Source organism: Zonotrichia albicollis, chromosome 2 (assembly GCF_047830755.1).
Source record: "Zonotrichia albicollis isolate bZonAlb1 chromosome 2, bZonAlb1.hap1, whole genome shotgun sequence".
Taxonomy (NCBI): domain Eukaryota; kingdom Metazoa; phylum Chordata; class Aves; order Passeriformes; family Passerellidae; genus Zonotrichia; species Zonotrichia albicollis.
This window is the reverse complement of record NC_133820.1, coordinates 83,377,481-83,397,509: the sequence shown is the minus strand read 5'-3', so window position 1 is coordinate 83,397,509 and position 20,029 is coordinate 83,377,481. Positions and strand designations below refer to the sequence as shown.

The 20,029-nt window shown below is 35.0% G+C and overlaps 1 long non-coding RNA gene across 2 annotated transcripts in view; it reads right to left on the bottom strand.

The window, feature by feature from the left end:
- Positions 1-20,029, bottom strand: part of LOC113460040 (uncharacterized) — a 241,893-nt gene that overhangs the window by 58,013 nt on the left and 163,851 nt on the right. Inside the window, exons 6-7 of one of the 2 annotated variants that reach the window (XR_012579069.1) lie at positions 19,464-19,527; positions 12,264-13,462 (exon numbers count right to left, since the gene is read on the bottom strand). The exons of the other annotated variant lie outside the window; for it this stretch is intronic. This is a non-coding gene — a long non-coding RNA (uncharacterized LOC113460040). Of the gene's footprint in view, positions 1-12,263; positions 13,463-19,463; positions 19,528-20,029 lie in introns of those variants that run through there. 2 annotated transcript variants of the gene reach the window in all.

Sequence of the window (20,029 nt, the reverse complement as noted above, 5' to 3'; positions counted from 1 at the left end):
TTTCCTGACAAATTTGCTTTGATGAGGCAAAGGAAGTACTTGACATTTTGCCATTGAAAGTCAATTGCTCTCCTGCGCCAATTAAAATGACACAGTATTTGAACTCAATTGCTCAATGAGAAATTCCAAATTAAAAAAAAAAAAAAAAGAAGACAATGCAGAACCTAAGGTGTCCATGCTTTTAAAACACAGTCTATCAGTGTAACCAAAATTTTAATAAGCCTAGAAATCCTTTAGTTGTCAGTGGGTTTTGGCAGAGAGTTCTTAATTTATTGGGAAAAGAAATTATGGTCTTTCAGGAAACTGATAGCAGGCTGTAGATTTCTCCATGTTGACAGCAGCTTTAAAAGAAATTTTCTGTGACTCCCTAGACCTAGAGATAGAAAAACAAGTAATGAATATAAGAAACACAAAACTTAAACAAGAGTCATGGAGTAAAGTGACAAGAGCACAAATGAACTTTATCACAACTATAAACCGTTATGAACTTCTCTTGCTGTTCATCTTTCTAACAAAAGCAAGGGCAGTAGTACATTAAAAAAAAAAAAGGCATATTATGATTCTGCATATGAACATGGATCATGATGTTCTGATTTCCTTTTACGTCAGTTTCCCCTATGCAATCAAATTTATAGCCCATAATTTGTGACTCTTCCACCACTGGTTACTTCTAGAGAACTCTGAGCCAAACAAGCTCTCTTAGCCAAATTGTTCCTTCAAATTCAACAGTCAATGTAGAATCCAAAATAAGAAATATTCACTAGACCACAATAAACACCATTTTTTCCAACAACTGTTTGTTATAAAATATACAACCAACCCTGTAAGACAAGTCTAGAATCCAGGTTTCTATTTTGTACTGTAACATCTGATCTAGTCACTTTCCTTAGCAATGACTTTTCTTTCACTGTGTATTGTTTCACTATTAACACAGGATCCTGATCTCCTCTTTCTCGTTAAACTGCCTTCCACCTTCATGTTCATTTCTATCTGTAGCTGGATGGTTACAAGTGTTTTTGAAATAGATATCAGAGGACAGCACTTCTGGATGGGAATCACTGGTAGGCACGTGAATAAAATGGAACCACGTATGGTGTGAGGAAGGTTCAGCTCTGCCTGCAGTCAGGAGCTAACACAATGTCCACATTGCCAACCACAGAGCAGAGACACCACCCCAAAGTCACTGCCCTCTTCCTATCATCACTGTGCACACATATTTCTTTGAGTTGATGGCCTGAAGTCATGAACAGATTTTGACTTGCAGCCTCACAGAACATCACTGGGACTGCTTACTTGAATGTTTATGGCATCTTTTTTAATCTTGGTCTGCTGGGATACTACTACATGTTGAGAATTTTTTCCAGTGTTTGAATGTCCTATAGCATTCGTTGGCCATTTACCACTTTAAATAAATTTTGAATGCTACCCAAATGCAGGTCTAATTATTATCTACAAGCAAATACAAAACATCAGTGTTACTATTCCTAATCTTTTGTCAATATATTGCTGTTTATTTTGAAAGTCACCCATGTTGAGCATCTTGGGTGATATCTTTTGGTTTTTTTTCAGAACTAAATGACAAAACTGCAGTAGAATTCAGTAATATCATGGTTGCATACCTTGTATTTTTACTTACATTCAATCTCTCATTTATATCACATTATTCAACCAATAAAGCACATTTATTCTTTGTAGCATTAGAGTACCCAATTATTAAGACTTTAAAAATACTGGTAGCACCAGATCTCAAATTATTTTAATATAACTTGTGTTTTCAGCAATTATTAAGTTAGAATTATTACAAAAATTATAAAGATCTAAAGATAAAATAATTTTTTAGAAAACTTGTTCTGATTTGTATTCTTTACAGTACATTTACTCTGTTTCTGCTGCAGTTGAAAAACTACCAAAAAAAATTTCTAGACATGCTAAATCATTTTTTGACATAGACTTCATTATCACATTAGTCAAGCCAATACATGTAGCAAAACTCTCCTTCAGATAACATATTTGCTAATGCAGCTAATACCTTGCAAAATAGTAAAAGGACCTATGAAAATTCAGGGTAAAGAGCTGCAAATATAAAAAAAAAGGTCTCTAGATTGCAAACTCCTAAAGGATATATTTCGACATTAAGTCTATTGAACTTTTGGGTTTTATTTTTTAATTGCATGAGCTAGCCAACACAGAAATGCTGAATCAGATTGTTTTCATTCAGCTACTCTAGAGAAGGATGAACTCAAGGTGGGTGAAACCAGAAATTGATTAAATAAAACCCTGGCACCCTGCTCTGTTTTAATAAAGCTTTAATAAGTCAACTCGGGAAAACAGATGACTCTTCAGAATCTTTGCTGAAAAAACCCAGTGTGCTTCTAGAAACATCTATTGAACTGGGCAAAACAACAAAGGCATCTTAATTGGAACTATTCAACTTACCTAACTCTCTTGCAGTAATGTGAAACTTACTGTAAAAAGAAATAAAATATCACTAAAAACCTGTTAGAGATGAAATTGTGATTTCTCAAAGTCTTATGAAAGTGGGACTCTGAGATCTAGGAAATGAACAAGAAGCTGCTAGACAAAACATATTCCTCAGCAGAAGCCTGATGAAAAGGTGAAGCTAAAGAAAGCCGTGACAGCTGCTTCTACTCAGGTCATGAGTGTTGGATAAAAAGATGGTTATAACAGAAGTGTGTAGAAGTGAGACTGCCATGAAATGATTTTATCAAACCTTTACATCTGACTATTATAATAGTTTTATTTTATCTTGCTTCTATGATCCAATTATAAGAGATGCCTCTTCCTGAGTTAAGTGCAAACCAGACCATATGCCAAAGTCAATAGTATGTAGTATATTTAACAGAGAATGAGAGGTAGAGAGAGAGAAATAAATAGGAAGGGAGAGGGAAGGGTGCAAGGCAGGGAAGGGATAGGTAGGAAGGAGAGAGAGAGAATACCATGGATCCCTGTGCTTGTGGCATCCTTCTGCTCCTTCCTCAGTGGTGACAGTCCCCAGTTCTTCTTGAGGTACTATTGTTATACACTCCAAGTCCCAGGTATCCACGAGGTGTCAATGCTGTAGATTAGGACCATGCTCCTAGGATCATGTCAGACTATTATATGCTCTAAAAAATTACAGATTAATGTAGTACTGAATTAATATTGAGTGGTATTAGGATAAAGATGGGTAATTGTACCCGCCCTTTTTCTATTCCACCAAAATAACTTTCCAATTGAAAAAGATAAAATTTCATGTAAACTAGAGCTGAACTGTATTAGAAAGATGGAACCAATCTGATTTTTCACTTTCCTAGGGTTTTGCTGCATAGTCATAAAACCTCCTCTATTTTGATCAGTTCCTTTTCAGTACATTTAAGATGTACAGAGAGCTGCAAGAGAATTTTTAACTTCAGATACTGCTTGGAGCCATGAATCTCTTTTTTCAGCGGAGATTATTATGCCTCTCTGTAGAAGGAGGAGGTTGCTCACTCTTAACCCAATTGTGGCTTTCAAATGCCTATCAGATTAAGCAGCACTTGATTAAGAAATTAAAAATACAGAATTTTTATGTAAGGATATGATAAACAGAACAATTAAAGCACAGAGTACTGAGAGGAAGAACAGTTCATTCCTTTTTTTTTGCTATTATTCTATAAACATTTCCTCAATAATTTTCTTTGTACCTTATTGTCACCGTAAATATATCCATATGTTCAGTATTTATATACTGAGTTCTACAGTTACTAGATAACTTTCTTTTTTTAGGTGAATCCAGAATTCATATCATGAGGCTGTACTGAGTACATGAGTGGTCCAGTAATGGTTCACATGAGCAGTGGGTTCAGTTCTCTAAACACCCTGGGGCTCTCTTTTCTAGGGTAAACCACCCCATCTCTCTCAGCCCTTACCCAAATGAGAAAAGCTATATCACTCCACTGGTTTAGTCACCCTTTTTTGAACTTTCTCCAGCGTATCCATGCCACTCCAGTACTGAGGAGCCCATAACAGGACGCAGATGTGGTCTCAACAGTGCTGAATAGAGGGGAATGTTCATCTCCCTTCAGCTACTAACAATACTTTGGCTAACACAGCCCAGGACACCACTATCTTTCCCCTTGTTGAATTTCATGAGGTTTCTACTAGAATATTTCACCAGACCTGTGGTTAATAAATTAAAAAAAAAAATTCAATCTCAGACATACTAACTCAAAATTTCAAGGGTATGTCATCAATAATATAGTTGTCATATGTTCAGTAACGGGAATGAGAAGAGTTTGATGCCTTAACAGAATGGTTTACCCAAATCACACATCTCAGGATGAACAGCATAAGGATGAGCATATCCTAATAGTGGCTTTACAAGATAACTAACTAGGAAAGGGCAGTAAGGGGAATTCTTTACCCAAAGTTTCCTGAATTTCAAAGATTCCTGAATTGTCTTCTGTGGAGTGGTAGAGCTTCTACAAGTTGGGAAAATAAGAGACTATGGGCTAGATTTCTATTTTGTGGTTAGACTATTCTCCAGAATTAGAAAATTGAAAATTAATAATGCAGGAAATGATCCTGGATGTCCTATGATACATCCTAGTCTATATCAGGATGTGGATCACTACCACAAGTCAGAAGATATTGATTTCTATAATATTTATGTGGAGCATGATCCTATAGATGTGTGTGGAGTACTACAACATCAGAAATTTTGCTAAAAGTCTCCAAGATCTTGGTTGAGAAATGTGCCATTCCTCCATCTTAATCCAATTTTTGTCACAATTCAGTCCTCCACAGAAAGACAGAAACATTACTTTAGACTCCTACTGATAAATCTAAAAAAAAAGAAAAAAAAAAGAAAAAATAAAAAAATTGATAGAGATTAGACATTTATGGGTTCAGATGGCAGTTGAGCTTTAAATCCCACCTCTAATTTCTACCAATATTGTTCATAAGGTACAAAACTGCTTTCTGTCATCTGGCCTTCATTACCCAAGCAGATCTATTGCCGTGCTTTAGACGTTACTGGAACTGTTTTTAAAATAAATCATTACTCATAGTCTCTGTCTACAGTGGTGACTGTATCACTGTATCCATCTTAGGAGAGATGTTACCCCACTATGTGGTACAGTGATTCTTGTATATTTAGCTATTTAGGGCTAGCTATCTCCAGGGGAGATTTGTGGTATCTGCGCTACAGGCCAAGTAACCCTGGGCAACCAGGGTCACATGTAGCTCCTGAGAATCAAAGTACTCCTCTTTTCTTGTTAAAAGTGTCTGACATGCTGTGCAGATTATGCTATAGAAGAGGTATTTCTATGTTTTTCTTGATTTAGGATGTATTAGGTAATATAATAATGACTTAATGCCTGAAAGAGTTTAAGTGTATTCCTTAATGTAGAAAGGACTAAGTCTGGTGCTATTTCACCTATGCTAGATTTGGAGAGCAGCACTGAAATCATCTTCTAAAACCATGCAAGAATGTCTTGGGGGAATATGCTGATTCACATTCACAGAGATCCTGGGAAAAAGGTAATATTTATTAGAAGGTGTAGATGTGTAGAGATGGAAACAAAATGGTGATGTGAGTAGCCATAATTAGTAGCCTGATTAGAAGAAGAATGTTACAGAAGGAAATATCTGTTGAAAAGTACTGACAGACAAATTGTCTGCCAGCCTAAAAGCCTGGTAACTTGGCCTTGGCAGCCAAAATACCATTGAAAGTGCAGCTGGCATCTTTGAAATACAGCTGTGTACATAGAAACAGGAGGCATCCTGAGATATCATCACTAAGTGCAGAACCTAAGAAACTGCAATGGCAACTTATCATCTCAAAAAGTGGAAACAATCTGAGAAAATGAAGTTGTTCTCAAAAAACACAAAACTTCATCACATATTAGCTCTTACAAGTCAAAAAAAGAGATCCTCGACACTTAGTGGCTGTTCAGAATGCTGGTGATTGATGAGGTCATGTTTCTAGGAAATAAAAAGGACTTAATTTTCCTTTCCTAGACAGGCTGAATTCTTCAAAAGAAATTTCTATGGGATCTTGGACCCAGGTTGGGGATGCCTGGATAACTTCAGAATCTGTGGTGTAAGTTATCTTTGAAGAGAGACAGTCTATTACTGCATTGGTCCCACTTCTGGGGCTAGTTTGGTTTGTCCCCTACCTCTGAGATGGTTTGTTTCCTTTCTTGTATTAATGTCCTCCTCTCTGGGTTTATTTCATCCCCTCTGAAATCTGTCTAATTCACTTGATACTGACTAAGCATATCCATGTAACTCCTCTATTGTAGCTACTCACTATTATATTGTTGCTAAGTTTGTTTCACTAATTATAAATTTCTGGTAGCTGGTAATGGAACACAACTGTGTTGCTGTTTTACAATTGATTGCTGCTGTTATATGATTGATTGCTACCATTCTATTGTTTTATACTCTATTATTGATTGCTGACAGTAATATTAAATAGTTTGATATATAAGCATAGACACATATATTTATATTTTATTTATATTTATATATTTATAGATGATATAGATATAGATGTAGATATAGATATAGATATATATAGGCATAGATATAGATTATATAGATAGATATAGATATAGATATAGATATAGATATAGATATAGATATAGATAGATAGATTCACTTTATTAATCATAGCTTTACTTGCTAGTGGTGATTTTGTGGTAGTTTACCCGCTAGTGGTGATATGGGGGAAATAAATATATGTGGTGATCTGCAATAAAGAGACATTTAGAGGATTGTACCCTTGTGTATTATGGAATCCTAAGAACCCACAGTCACGATTTTTATACACCCACAGAGCAGGTTATTTTTTTGCCTGTGACAAATAATGAGATAAGCTACTTGACAGATTTACCCATTTTAAATATGTCAGAGTGCAGTACACTTTCACTAGGTCCTTTGAGATTGTGGAGGTTGTAGTATTTAATATCAGTTTTACTTATTCTAAATATATCTGATGTTGAAAAGGAGTTCTGATTTATCAGAGTGATTAAAAATAAACTGTATAACACTACCAAATGTAAGTCACAGTTACCAAAACACAGCAATGCAACGCACACTTCAATCACAATATCATTGTGCTTCCCATTCCCAGCATCTATGATATGCTCATTATCACCATCCTGGGTGTCATCAGTCAGCGGGAAGAAACACATGGATTGAGGCCAGCTCAAGCCTTTTGCTGTCTTATAAATTTTTTCACCAGTTGCTTTGTTTCTCTACTCTGTGTTGGGCTTAGCCATATATTCACTCCCCTTCTTGGTTGGTCTGGCTGACTCATGGAAATATTTACATTTTTAAAGAACACAGGGAGAAACATTTACACCACCAGTTATCCAACTCAGACTCAGCTGTTGGTAGTGGTTCATCTGAAACAAAGGCCACTCTGGTCCTTTTTGTGTTGAGATTAGGTGAGTTTTGTTGCATGACTCCCTGATCTTCCTGGACACATCAACTTGACCCATTTCTACTGAGATTTCTTTCATTGCAGGAGTTTGTTGATCAGTCACAAAGTGCTATATCAGGTCTCCCAATAGGATAAAAAATTAAAAATGCAGGGAAATCATTAGTTTCATTAGTGATAAAATATGAGTTTGTCTACTCTGTTAATGTTGCTTCCTAAATAGAAAATTTTCTGCAGTAAAACTAAGATTTATCTTACTTTAGATGATTAAGAATCATGAGACTTTCTGTAAAGTTAACAGGGTGGCTGTATGACTAGGCTTTAGCTCTAGATGATTGATTGATTTGGGATGATAGTGAGTGTACAATTATGTTGATTGTACTGAGCAATCCCAGCCATGGTAATCCTTAAATATTTTATATCAGCCTATTGGATCATTATACTACAGTTTATATTTATTATGCTCTAGTAAATGGCTAGTTATTTATTGGAGCAACTTAACAAGTTTTCTAGTTTTCTCATGATGTCAACAACTTCTGCTTCAGCTGTGGACAAATGTGTATCTGCCATTCTGTTGGGATAAGCCATTTTCCTTCCCTCATCCTCTCTGGCAAAGACAGAGACTATGGGTTGAGATAACAATTTACTGAATTTACTGAAAGCAAGCACAATGAAAAAAGAAACATGCAATATTAGCAGTAATATTGATAACAAAAGTATACCAAAAAAATAAGGAGAGAGAAGGTGCTTTACACACAAAACCTGATCACCCCCTCAGCTTAACTCTGTGTGGCTACTGGAAAAAAGACAGCACTCATCACAGTGCTCCGCCTGTGCCCAAGCCAGAGACAATGGAAAAAAATTATGGACAAAGCCCTGAAAGCTAGATCATCTACATCTGTTAGGTATTAAACAAACTTCTCAACTCAAATTAGTTCAATTCTGATAATTTCTAAATTAGATATAATTTCTAAATTCTAAATTTCTCTTTATTTATCCTGTGTCTGACTGTGTTTGAATGCATGAAAATATAGATCCAGAATACATAATCAAGTGATTGCTACCTTTTTTTTTTTTAGTTATCAGGAAATTGTTCTTAGCTGTTCATATTTATTCATTGCACACAAATACACTAAAAAATCCCCAAACATTTTGGATAAGTTTACACATCTTAATGTTAAGCTTTCATTTCAGTTTTTGCAAAGATGGGAAACTGAACCTAAATATACCAAATCATAACAACACTAACAATGTATTTCAACACAACAATTTACACAGATCATGCATCATTTTCTCAAAGAGAGTGATCCATAGCAATAAACATAAGGTTTGTAGGAGTGAAAGGGGAGGCTGCCGTACTTCAGGTAGTCTGGTAAATTTGAAATAATTTTCCTTTAGTCAGTAAGATCCATAGTAAGTATAGACTTTTTAAGGTGACTTATCAAAAATAATTATGAGGTAAGAAATGTAACCATAGTGAATGTTACAGGAAATTACCTTCATTGTCATATAGAAGCAAGCTATTTCAATGTCTGCAAGAGAAAACTATTGTCATTTAGACAATAGATGACCCAAAATTTCCCCTGCCAACAAATGCACTGCAGTTTAACTGAGAGCAAGTGCTACTAAAATCAATTATCCTGACCTTCAATAGAATGTTCATTTTTAGTCTTTACACTCTTCCTGCATTATTCTACATGTGTACTCCTTCCTGGAATGCAACTCTGAATATGCCTCTTAGGAAATGTTGCTGCCTACCCACAATTTTGCTGAAAAATTAGTCCAAAGTATTCACCTTTGTTTGTGTCTGAGTAGCTGTGGATCCCACTGGATGAGTCACTTGTACTGATCTTTTTCATCTCCTTACATTTTCTTCTGAACACCTTCTCTTCAAGGGTGAGTTTCATCACTGATTTACATAAACTTCTTCTGCTAGCAGACAAACATGGGAGTGTTTCTTTTCTACAGTCCTATCCTAAGATGACTGATAATGAGTTACATGCTTATTGTGTTCTCATTTTCTTTAGAAGGGAAAGGAAGCTAAAACTGCTAAGTTTTAACCTCATCAAAAGCCTACCCTGGAGAAGAAAATTACAAAAATGCATACAATTAATAATTGATGACTAAAATTAAAAATTATTTGTAGAAAAATAATTGTGCTTCATATGAAACTTGTCTATGAAAACCTATTGGACCAGAAATAATACATAGCATCCCCTAAACTGATTGATTCAATTTTTTATGTCCCTGAACCTGTGAACCAAGCAAAGCACAGCAATGACACTTTAGAAGGAGTGAAATCTTTCATTGCTTCCACATGCAACTTGTCTATTCTATATCCTGGGGCTGAAAGGGAAAACTAGGCTAAGCAAAACTGGAACAATATATTAAACTTCTACTGCTCATTGCACTTGTTGTGAAGGAGCACTCCCAGTACACATCTGAATACAGATGACTTGCATTTCTGGCCCAATGCATACTGTGAAGCATAAAAACTATGTCTAGAATCTAAAAGTATAGGATACAAGTGTCACACATTTTAACTCATTGTTCATTCATAAAATGCCAAGGTAAGTTTGCAGTGAGCAAAGAGGGACTCCCAACAAGGGAAAATGTACATAAAAAATCAAATTTCCAAGCTGAAATTAGAAAAGGCAAACAAGCAGGCAAGCAACACAGATTCTAGAGCAAGCATGTGAATAAGGATGACTTCAATTATCATCCCATTCTTCTGGAAGTGTGCACTGCTATGGAAAAACAAAATATTCCCCAGTGACTGTTGATGTTCTTTCGCTTCCTTATGTTCTGCTGGCAAGTACATTGATATATATTTTAAATGTTAGTATTGTTTTTAGAAGTCCTAACCCCAAAACATGGGAATAAGAATGTTATACTGTGAGACTCTTAGTTGTATATTCTCAGCAGATTCTTACTGACCCTATGTAAATTCATTCTTTTTCTTTTCTTGTCACACTGTTCTTTATTCTTTCCTGAAGCCCCGCATGATTTCACTTAGAATTTCTTTTGACAGCATGATTTCTTTGATCTCCCTTTTTGTGAGCTTTTAATGACCAGCAGGTATGTCTTACCCATGCTCACTGCCTGAAAAAATTATTTTACTTATAATTAGATCCCTGGACTCCATAGAGTTAGCATTTAATTTCATGTACACTAGTGTAAATCAACAGCAAATTACAAAAGCAAACTGGAGGTAAATCTGAGAGAAACAATACCAGAATTTGACTCCACTATACATCAGTTTTGTATCTTTCTTTTTGAAGCTAGGGTCACACTTGAATTTTGTTCTATTCAAATTGTTGCACTTTTCTTTCTCGACAGTAAATCAAAGTAAAACAAAATACACTACATGAAATCACAAGAAGAGATTAAATCTAAATTTCGTACCCTTATCATGCTGAGATATCCCCTACATCTTTGACCTCTGAAATCAATAGTATTTTCTGTATTTAATGTAGATTTTAAATTAGACAGAAGCTGTCTCTGACCACACAGTCAAGACTGAAGGATAAATGGAGAAATGGGACAGAAGGAGAAAGCATTTTTTATTACTTCAATCACATAATAGCTTTAATAAGACTAAAAGAAACGATGGAGAAAAAGACAGCACCTCAATATTCTGGTCAGCTTTGAAGATATGTCTATTTTGATTCAGAAAAAATAAAATATCTGTTAATATCTGTGCTACTTCCCAACTCATTAAAAAACCATTGCTACAAGGACTTCATATAAAAGAAACATTTTTCCTCTGTTTCCATCAAACATGTCTGTCACAATGCATTTCATGTCATGTTAAAAAAGTAGTATTTCTGGAAAGTAGTACTTGTGGGAATTGCATTACTCTTAACATGGTAGCTGGCTAGTATAGGGACTACCTGAGGGCATTGCTTCCAGGCAGTTGTTTGAAATATTTAATGCCACATAAATCAGTTCTGGTATGGCTCTGCAAATGTTCATAGCATATTAATGTTGCAATTCTAAAAGAAAAGTAAAAATCAAAACTTCATTTTTCCTTACACCTGTGACTTGACACTGAAGAAGACAACACTTATATAATTTATTTTAACATATGAGAGTCCATGGTTTAAAATTAAAAAAAAAAATTGCTCATTAAGTGAAAGACACAAAAATGTCTTTATTGAAAGGAATAATACCTTGATCTTTTAATTTTTCTCTCCTAAAGATATCTACATTCTCCAAAAGACAGTGAAGAATATTAGCATTCCTTTCAAATCTTCTTGGACCATGCCAAAATTTATGGAGCAGTACTATTAACTTCTTAATCTTTTTGTTATTGTCAAAGGAATATTGTTTCAAGCCTAAAGTGAAAAAAAAAAAAAAGAATTAATCTTATCCAACAGTGCTAGATAGTGGTTTAAAAATTTTGTAGTTTATTTGAAGTTAGTGCTGCAGCAAGGAGGAAAGACACTTGGAAGCAACCAAAGCATGTTCATTATCCCTGTGCTCAGTAATGGGCAATGTAAATTCAACTTTCTTAAGTGGTGCTTCTACCAGCATACTGTTAGCAGTATACTGTGGAAACATGTACATTTACATGTTCTAGATAATGAATAAGTATTTTCTATGAACTGTGTTTCATCGTGAATACAAATAGATATTATTGTAAAGAGATTTATTGTCTTAGCTGTTGTATTTCAACAGCAGAGAGGAATTAACATGAGATCCATCATTTGCAATATTAAGTAGTATTTGTAATGAATTTTTTAGGATTAAATAATATATTCTATAGCTTAGAAAGAATTAAAAATATTTCCTTGTTTTATTGTCTCATGTAAAATACCAAACCAACTAAAAACCAAAACCACCCTCGCCAAAAATCCAACACAATCCAAACCAACCAAACAAAAAATTAGCAAAAGCAAGATGTCCTGTTAAGTCCATCATATGTTCATTGATTGTGTTAGCCATCCCTTTTTTATAAAATTGCAAAACAAGTTCCAGTCAATGTTTGATCCATATAGACATGGATGTCCCATAAGACCAGAAAGATTTTCCCCAGCTACAGGAATGTTAACTTTCTGATCTTGTTCTTTCAAAAAATGGATATATATGTTTCTAGTGGACTACACCCTGTTCCTAATATTAAATCCTGCCAAATGTTGAAAATCTGAAGTTGAAGAGAACACAGAAGGAAAAGAAAAATCTAGTCCCTAAGCCGCAACACAACCTGCAATACAAGGCTTTTAAGGACACTTTTTTCTTACTTAACTTTGCGTGCTATCTTTCTGTCCTCTATATACAATTTTTTACTCTGTTTCATTGCAAAGGTTCTTCTCTGCACAGTTTATACCCATACTACTGGGCAGATTTGCTCCTATCTTTAAAGCTCAGTCTAGCTGCCTTATACTTGGGTTACAGGTTGATCATATCTGTTTCTGTTTCTGGTCCTCTGAAATGAACAAAAAAGTTGTTCATCCATTTCAAAGTGTACCTCTGCATTTGATACAGTGTGCCAAATCTGGATATGCCAAGTTTACTCACGGAACTGGAAATAAATCTCAAAAGACCTTGTATAACATTCATTACAACATTATGCTATATCTTCCATCAGTGTTTCTCCAGTCTGGATGCCTGTTACAAAAACTGAGTCATTCTGGGTTTTAAAATGGCCCTTTTATTTCCATTATTTTCTTGTACTATCATGGTCTTTTAGAGCGGAATGCTGTGGAGCACTGAAGTCAGCTGTGTTCTTCAAAATAGATTCTAGAAATGTGCTGGTTCTTTATGCTGAAAAAAGAGTGTTTCCTTTTTCCACACAATAGCGTTAGTGAAATTTTAGAAAGAAAATTATGATAGCTTGCTTGCACACAGGTCCAGATTAGACTTTGAGAGCAGGTTTTTATATATACCTCTAGTACAAATAAATTCAATGTGAATTCTAGTCTTAGACATCAAGGTCAGCACTCCATATCCATGATTCAAAGTCAGAGCAAAATATGGAGGTCTGTAGGCTGTGAGGAAATAGTTTCTGCATGTCTTGATGCCGTACTCATGTTTCTGGAAAGGAAAACATGGATCAATGGATAGGGCATACATTCTGATATCGAATAGCTACAGTTCAGGCATTTCTTACCAGTTTAAGTAATTTAATGCCATTTCAAAATCAGTAGTAAATATCTCATATTGATAAAGTAGCATAATAACTTCATAACATATTTAATTTGAAATGGAACAAGCCCCATGAAATATTCTAGAAGTAAAAGATTTTTTTAGTGACCAGCTACCACGTTCAAGACAAAATTTTTGTCATGAGATTTTATTCAGGTCAAATTACTAACCTCAAACCTTGTTATGTAGTGTTTTGAAAAGACAAGAGAAGTTTCCCCAGTTATTATGATGGCAGCTGAAATATGTGCTCTCAAGTCATTAATAAAACATGTGGTTTCGTTAGTTCCTCTGTATTTCATTTTCGTAGGAAAAAATGTGTTCATGGCTTACTTCTAATATAAAAGAAATATCTGCAAGGCATACATAGACCATGAATGTAATGTCTCAATTATGTAATTCATAAATTCAAAATAACAGATTGTTGCATTATTCTCCACTGCTATGCTGTTTGGTCTGAATCATTTTCTCTCTTATAATTCCTGAAATGGGAAGAAAGCATAAAGATTGCTTTCAAACAAAACTTCTTTAGGCATTTTTAATTTATGTGGTTTCAAGGAAGGAGTTCATCACTTGCCCATGAAAATCATCCTTGAAATTGTCTACAGTGCTTCATAGAAAAAAAAAAGTTTGCCAGGTTTCATCTTTAATGTTCCTATTTCTTCAAGGGAGAATAAAAAACCATTCCTATAATTAGGATATTATATCAGGGCGTAGAATAACTAAGTATGTTTACAGGAGAGGTGTGATATATTGTCTTTGTGTCCAGATAATTAAAATGTTGCTTATTTAATTTCAAAAGTGGAACAAGTTTGATTTGATGAATTTACCTTATAATTTTTTAACTCTGGGTGTTTTTTTGGCATTTTTAACCAATTATTAAAGTATTGCTTACTGGGGAATTTATTAATAATAAAGAAGATAATTTTTAACTTGTAGGGTTTGATTTCCACCCAGCTCAGCAGGAATTAAAAGCTGTTCTTATCTAATTAATTTCAGTGGTTTATACATCAGAGATTTTCAGTTTGAGCTCCAGTGTTACAAACTCACCACCACACTTTCCCTAATTGCCAGGCTCAAACAGCAAGAGCTTTAAAAACTAACTTAAATTGAACTCTCTACTATCTACCTCCTATATAAGGGTCAAGCCTGGCTAAGAAGGCACACATGGTGAGCAATTTTTGTTACAGACCTGTGAGCATGCAAAGAAATGAATTTTCTGAAGCTGTCAGGATGAAACCTCTCAGCCTCACCGGCTCCACGTCATACTTTGAAGTTAATACAATGGGTAGGTTGTAAGTAACTTAGCTGAGGGGAATTTTCCTAAACATATTGAGAAAAATAGTCATTTAAAGCTCAGCATTTCTATGTCCATTCCCAGCATGGAGGACAGCAAAAGCCTTGATCCTCTGCACCCCCTGAAGCTCTTCTTCTCTGAGTCTTTTTTCTTCATGTAACTTTACCACACACAGAGACACTCTCAGATAGACAACTTAAGAATTATTTATTAACACAGCAATTATTTATTGGCGAGTATATACACTAGGTAGCCAGGAATGCTGTGGCATAAAGCTAAGATTATATTAATATGCTCAGCAGTCTGGATGAGACAGGTCTCTGTTTGCCAGGCATGTACCAGTTGGGTGAGCTATTCTTGCTCTCTTAGAACAAGCTGATCCTTGATGTTGTTTTGTTGCTATTTTATTTTTTCTAGGTTGTACCTCTCATGTCAGCAACACTTCTTGTTCAACTTTGAAGCTATTATTTGTATCTACTTAATAACATTCTGAGCAAAATTGAGATTACAAAGCTAGACTGTAACAAACTGGACTTCAGGTCTCAGGAGTATACCTTTTCCATTCTCTCACACTCTGCTGTTATCCAAACACTATGGCTGAATTCTGGATAAGGTTTACTGTCCACTAAAATCCTGAACAATTACTGGGGAGTTTGGAAAAATGATGGGTGGCCAAGGCTTAGGTAATGTTGGAAATTATTATTTTAGCCATAAAGCAGTTCAGTACTAGTGGCTCTTGCTGCTCAGTTTGTACTTCAGTCATGACAATGAAGTTGTTGTTGCCGATGGAAACCTCCAACACCTAACATAGTACAAATAATAGAAGTTTTGAATCAATATGTAAATTAACTGAATAGCACATTATTTTCAAAATCCTTCCATGGGCAAAGAGAAAGAGCAACAATCATTTATGTAAGTCAAGATGAGACTTTACTGGTTAGTACAATTGACATCATAATAGTCTAATTCAAAAATCATCATTAGTCTACATGAAAGTACTTTAGAGAAATAAAGAGTTACAAGGCTGATAAAATAATTGTATACAGAAAGGATCTCAATAATATCAATTGCACATTTAAAATTGTAATTTGCACTCTGACTTTCTACACCTTTTCCTAGTGTTATGCTTACCCTTTAACTACTCCTCTGGGCCAACAATTTCATTATGGGTTTAGAGGTGATGGTCCATTATGGCCAGCTGTTAGCATCTGGAATCCTTTTCAGGGAGGAATAGAATCATGTTGATGGTTTATTTTTTCTCTTTCTCATTTCCTGTGTTCTTCTATTCTCTTTTCCTTCTCCCTTGTGCTGCATTCTGTCTGCTCACGTCGAGGCCTTTCTCATACTAAACCTGTATTTCTCTATACTATATCATTGTGTTAGACTTGTAAATATTTCCTTCTGCCCAGAAGAACTGCTTGTGACCATTCCATTATCTATAAGAAACTACGGTTTTGCACTGCAAAGATTAGCAAAAGTAAATGCAAAGAAAGAAAAATAGACACCTGATCAATTAGAAAAAAATGCTGTCAAAACTAAGCCAAGAAAAAAAAGTTACAGATGACTCAAAATAAGATCAGAAAAACTTTGACTGTATAATCTCAGTCTTGAGGTCTTGTAAATTCAGTACAATATGCAACAAAATTAGAAAAAATAGGTGATTTCTAATACTTTTCAGATTAGTTTGAAAGACTGCTTATTATTTCAACATTTTCTCACTTTATTGCTGTGGAGGTGTGGTAAAAGTTCAATAGCAGGAAATAAGGAAAACCTATATAATCTTGGTGGGCATTTTGAGAATAGGTGTTTTTTTCTGTTTTCCACATAAATTCTTTAAAATTTCTTTTATCAGAATCAGATCAAGGGGTTCTATTACTTTCCTTTAAGTTTAACCAAATACCAGTTTGTTCATTATCAGTAATTCTCATTACGAGTTAACAAAGGGGCTGGGATTGTCATTTAAGCTGTAGGTTTAAGGGTCAAATTCTGTTCTTTGCTGCACATCAGAAAAGTGGAGCAAGTACATTTCTTAAGGCAGGTACTCTAGCTTTACACTGGGTAAAATCTAAAATTATCCCCATGAAAAAGTCAGGTCTCATACAAAACAAACAGTACCATTATCTGTGCTTATGCAGAATATATTTAATGATCATCAGTAATCATTTTGTTGAATCCAACTTATTATCTTTACTACAAGTAAAAGCTGCAGAAAATTACAGCTGGGTTGTTAAGGTGCCAAGAGGCATTGTCTCATGAGCAGTAGAGCACTTTACTGTCATTTGACTCTAAACAAAGACTCAAAGCCTGAAAAAACTAAAAAGCCTTTTCAAAGCTTGGTGGATTCATCCACCTCTTTGTCAGAAAAAGAAGAGAAAAAAAGTAACAAAGGATAAAAGACCAAAAATATTCCCAAAGCTAAGAATTTTTTATCAAGCAATTAAAATTGATTTTATCCCACATTAATTCTAGCCGAGAGGTCCTCTACACTTGACAGTCTGCCCTTGAAGGCTACAATTTTGACCGTAAACTTTGCTGTCTTGCACAATGTAATGATAACTTGCATGTACTCTCCTAGCCTGTGCTATGTTAATTTACTGGTGGAGCTTAATTAGCCTTTTGCCACCAAGTGATTGAGATGCACCCTCTTTTGTCCAAAAGTCACGTCCTTCTTTTAGCACACTATCCGTCTATTCGCATTCTCATATCTGGTTTTTATAACTCTCTCTAAAACTGTCCTTTATAAAGTAAAAAATTCAGGACTATTCTGCTGCTCAGAAAAAAAAACAACAAAACAAAACTAAAACCAAAAACAACCCCCCCCCACCCTGAAAAAAAAAACAAAAAACAAGAAAACAAGCTGGTTTTAAACCAGCACATTTTATGGAGTAGCTTAACAGATACAATGAAAGAAAGTGAAGTTGTACATCTGACAGTGCATAAAGGCAGATTGTGAGCCATGGGACTGATGCAGCTTTGCATTTTGCTTAAAGAGAGAGATGGACAATATTTTCTCTTGCCTTTCTCAAAAATCAGATTATATCTGCATTAGTTCTACTTATGCACATGACAAAAGTCCAATAATAGACTAAATATATTGATCATTCTGGTTCAAAGCACTCTTTTATTATATGTTAGAGGCTGATCAGGCATAAAACCATTTATACCTCTCCAAATGAAAACTCAGTTGTTTTTTTTTTTTCATTTTCAAGACAGTAATTTACATTTACTGGTCTCTTACTTGAAGCTGTGTCTATGAATTTCTTATCCTAGTGTAAGTCAGTTCTTCAAGGTGAGTGAAACACTCCTCTTAAGACCTTTAAGTGGAATAATTTTAAGTAATTCTTGTCTGATGTACCATGTTTCTTGCTGTTTAAAGCTGCTATCTTGATGTAGTAACAATACCTGTACATTGATAAGCAAACCCAACTTATGTTACATCTTACATGTTCTGCATGTTACAAAACATACCTGCAGTTTGCCATACAATCAGTGCCTCCATGTCGCACAATTACGTCTTTGCAGTAAATAAGTAAAGCATATGTTTTATATTGAGAATGTGTGTATATTTTTAGAACTAGAAATTGTTAACTTTTGCTACAAGTTTTTATCCATTTGAAATGGTGTAGCTGTCAGAATTCTTGATGCCTTCCATTTTGAGATTAGCTGCGTTGGTTAGAGCATGATGCTGGTAATGCCAATGTCACAGGGTTACATTTATGAATATTCATTTAAGAGTTGTAATTGATAATCATTACGGATCCCTCCCAGCTCAGAATATTCTGTGATCCTAATGTATTCCTGTTCCACCCCTCTGTTATCTTTTATAGATGTTCTGATCTGGTGGTATCAGAAATAAATAGTCATTACCATGATGGATAACACTCACAAAATAATAAAATACAAAGAACTGAGATGTATGGATAGATCTTTGACTATTTTACGAGGATGATAATGCAGAAAATTTGTTTCCTTAATTTACTGTTTAGCAAAGAGTTGCTATGCATTATGGTCCAGAAACCACAGAAGAAGTACACAGGTACGTGGTTAATAAGAGATGTGCAGGCCTTTCCCTTGTTCTCTCTGCAAAGGGAAAATTAACTTAAATAAAATAAACTTGAACTTTCTGTTTCTGTGCCCTGTTTCCCTGTTCTCTTTCTGTGTTCTAATATTCTATGAATATTAGAAAAAAAAAAAAGGTCCAAATTTGTTCACCCGCAAAAGAGGATGACAAAACCTTTCAGCAGCTTGCTAACAAACCAGAAAAATGGGTAACCCGTATATATGTGTAGTCTAACTTTACACTGAAGTTCCCCAGATAAACTAACCTCATGATCAGAACCTCTTTCATTTTTCTGCATCTTGGCAGACAGTAACAGATACTACAAGCCTTCATAAAGTAGTTTTTAATGCCTTTCCTATATAGAAAGAGTGAAACTTGCAATGGAATGACACATTCTATTTTCAGTTGAGCAGTCTTGGGTGACATGCCCATATGCCAGTGATTCTGGAACAATGAACATCTATTTTACCCTTGGATCCAAAGATCCAAGGGAAGTAACAGTGGCCCAAGATGACTTTCAGGGAGACCAGCAGTACCTTAGTCAGTCAGCAGCTCCTAGATTTTCACACTGCTTTTCCTTTCACATGTTCCTGGGGAGTTCTTTGGAAAGAAAAGAAATAAAACATGTGTGGTAAACAGATTCATTCCAACCTTGTATCTCATGCTACATAAAGACAGTATCTACCATCATTTTAGAAAATCATACCTTCAGGAATCTGTGCTTCTTTGTTTCACAATATCTTGCAAGCAGCAGTTATTAAAGCCATTGAATGTCCAATTTGAACTCCTGATGCAGTCACAGAGGATTTAGTTCAACAAAATCCTACCCTCAGAAATGTGTGCTCTCTTAAGTTAAAACTTTGAGGTGACTAGTAAGAGAAGTTATTGAAACCAGTCCATTTAATTGTGGAAAATCAACATACACTAAAAGGTAAACCACATAATTTGCAGGAAGGCAACTCAATTAGCAGAAGAGGTGGATGGAATTCAGCTGCTGTTCCAGAGATATTTTCTACCTTTTATGCTGAAGTAATCTGATAAAACATTGAGTAACAAGATTCTGAAATTGAAAAATCTCTGATTCTCCTAGCCTATATATGTT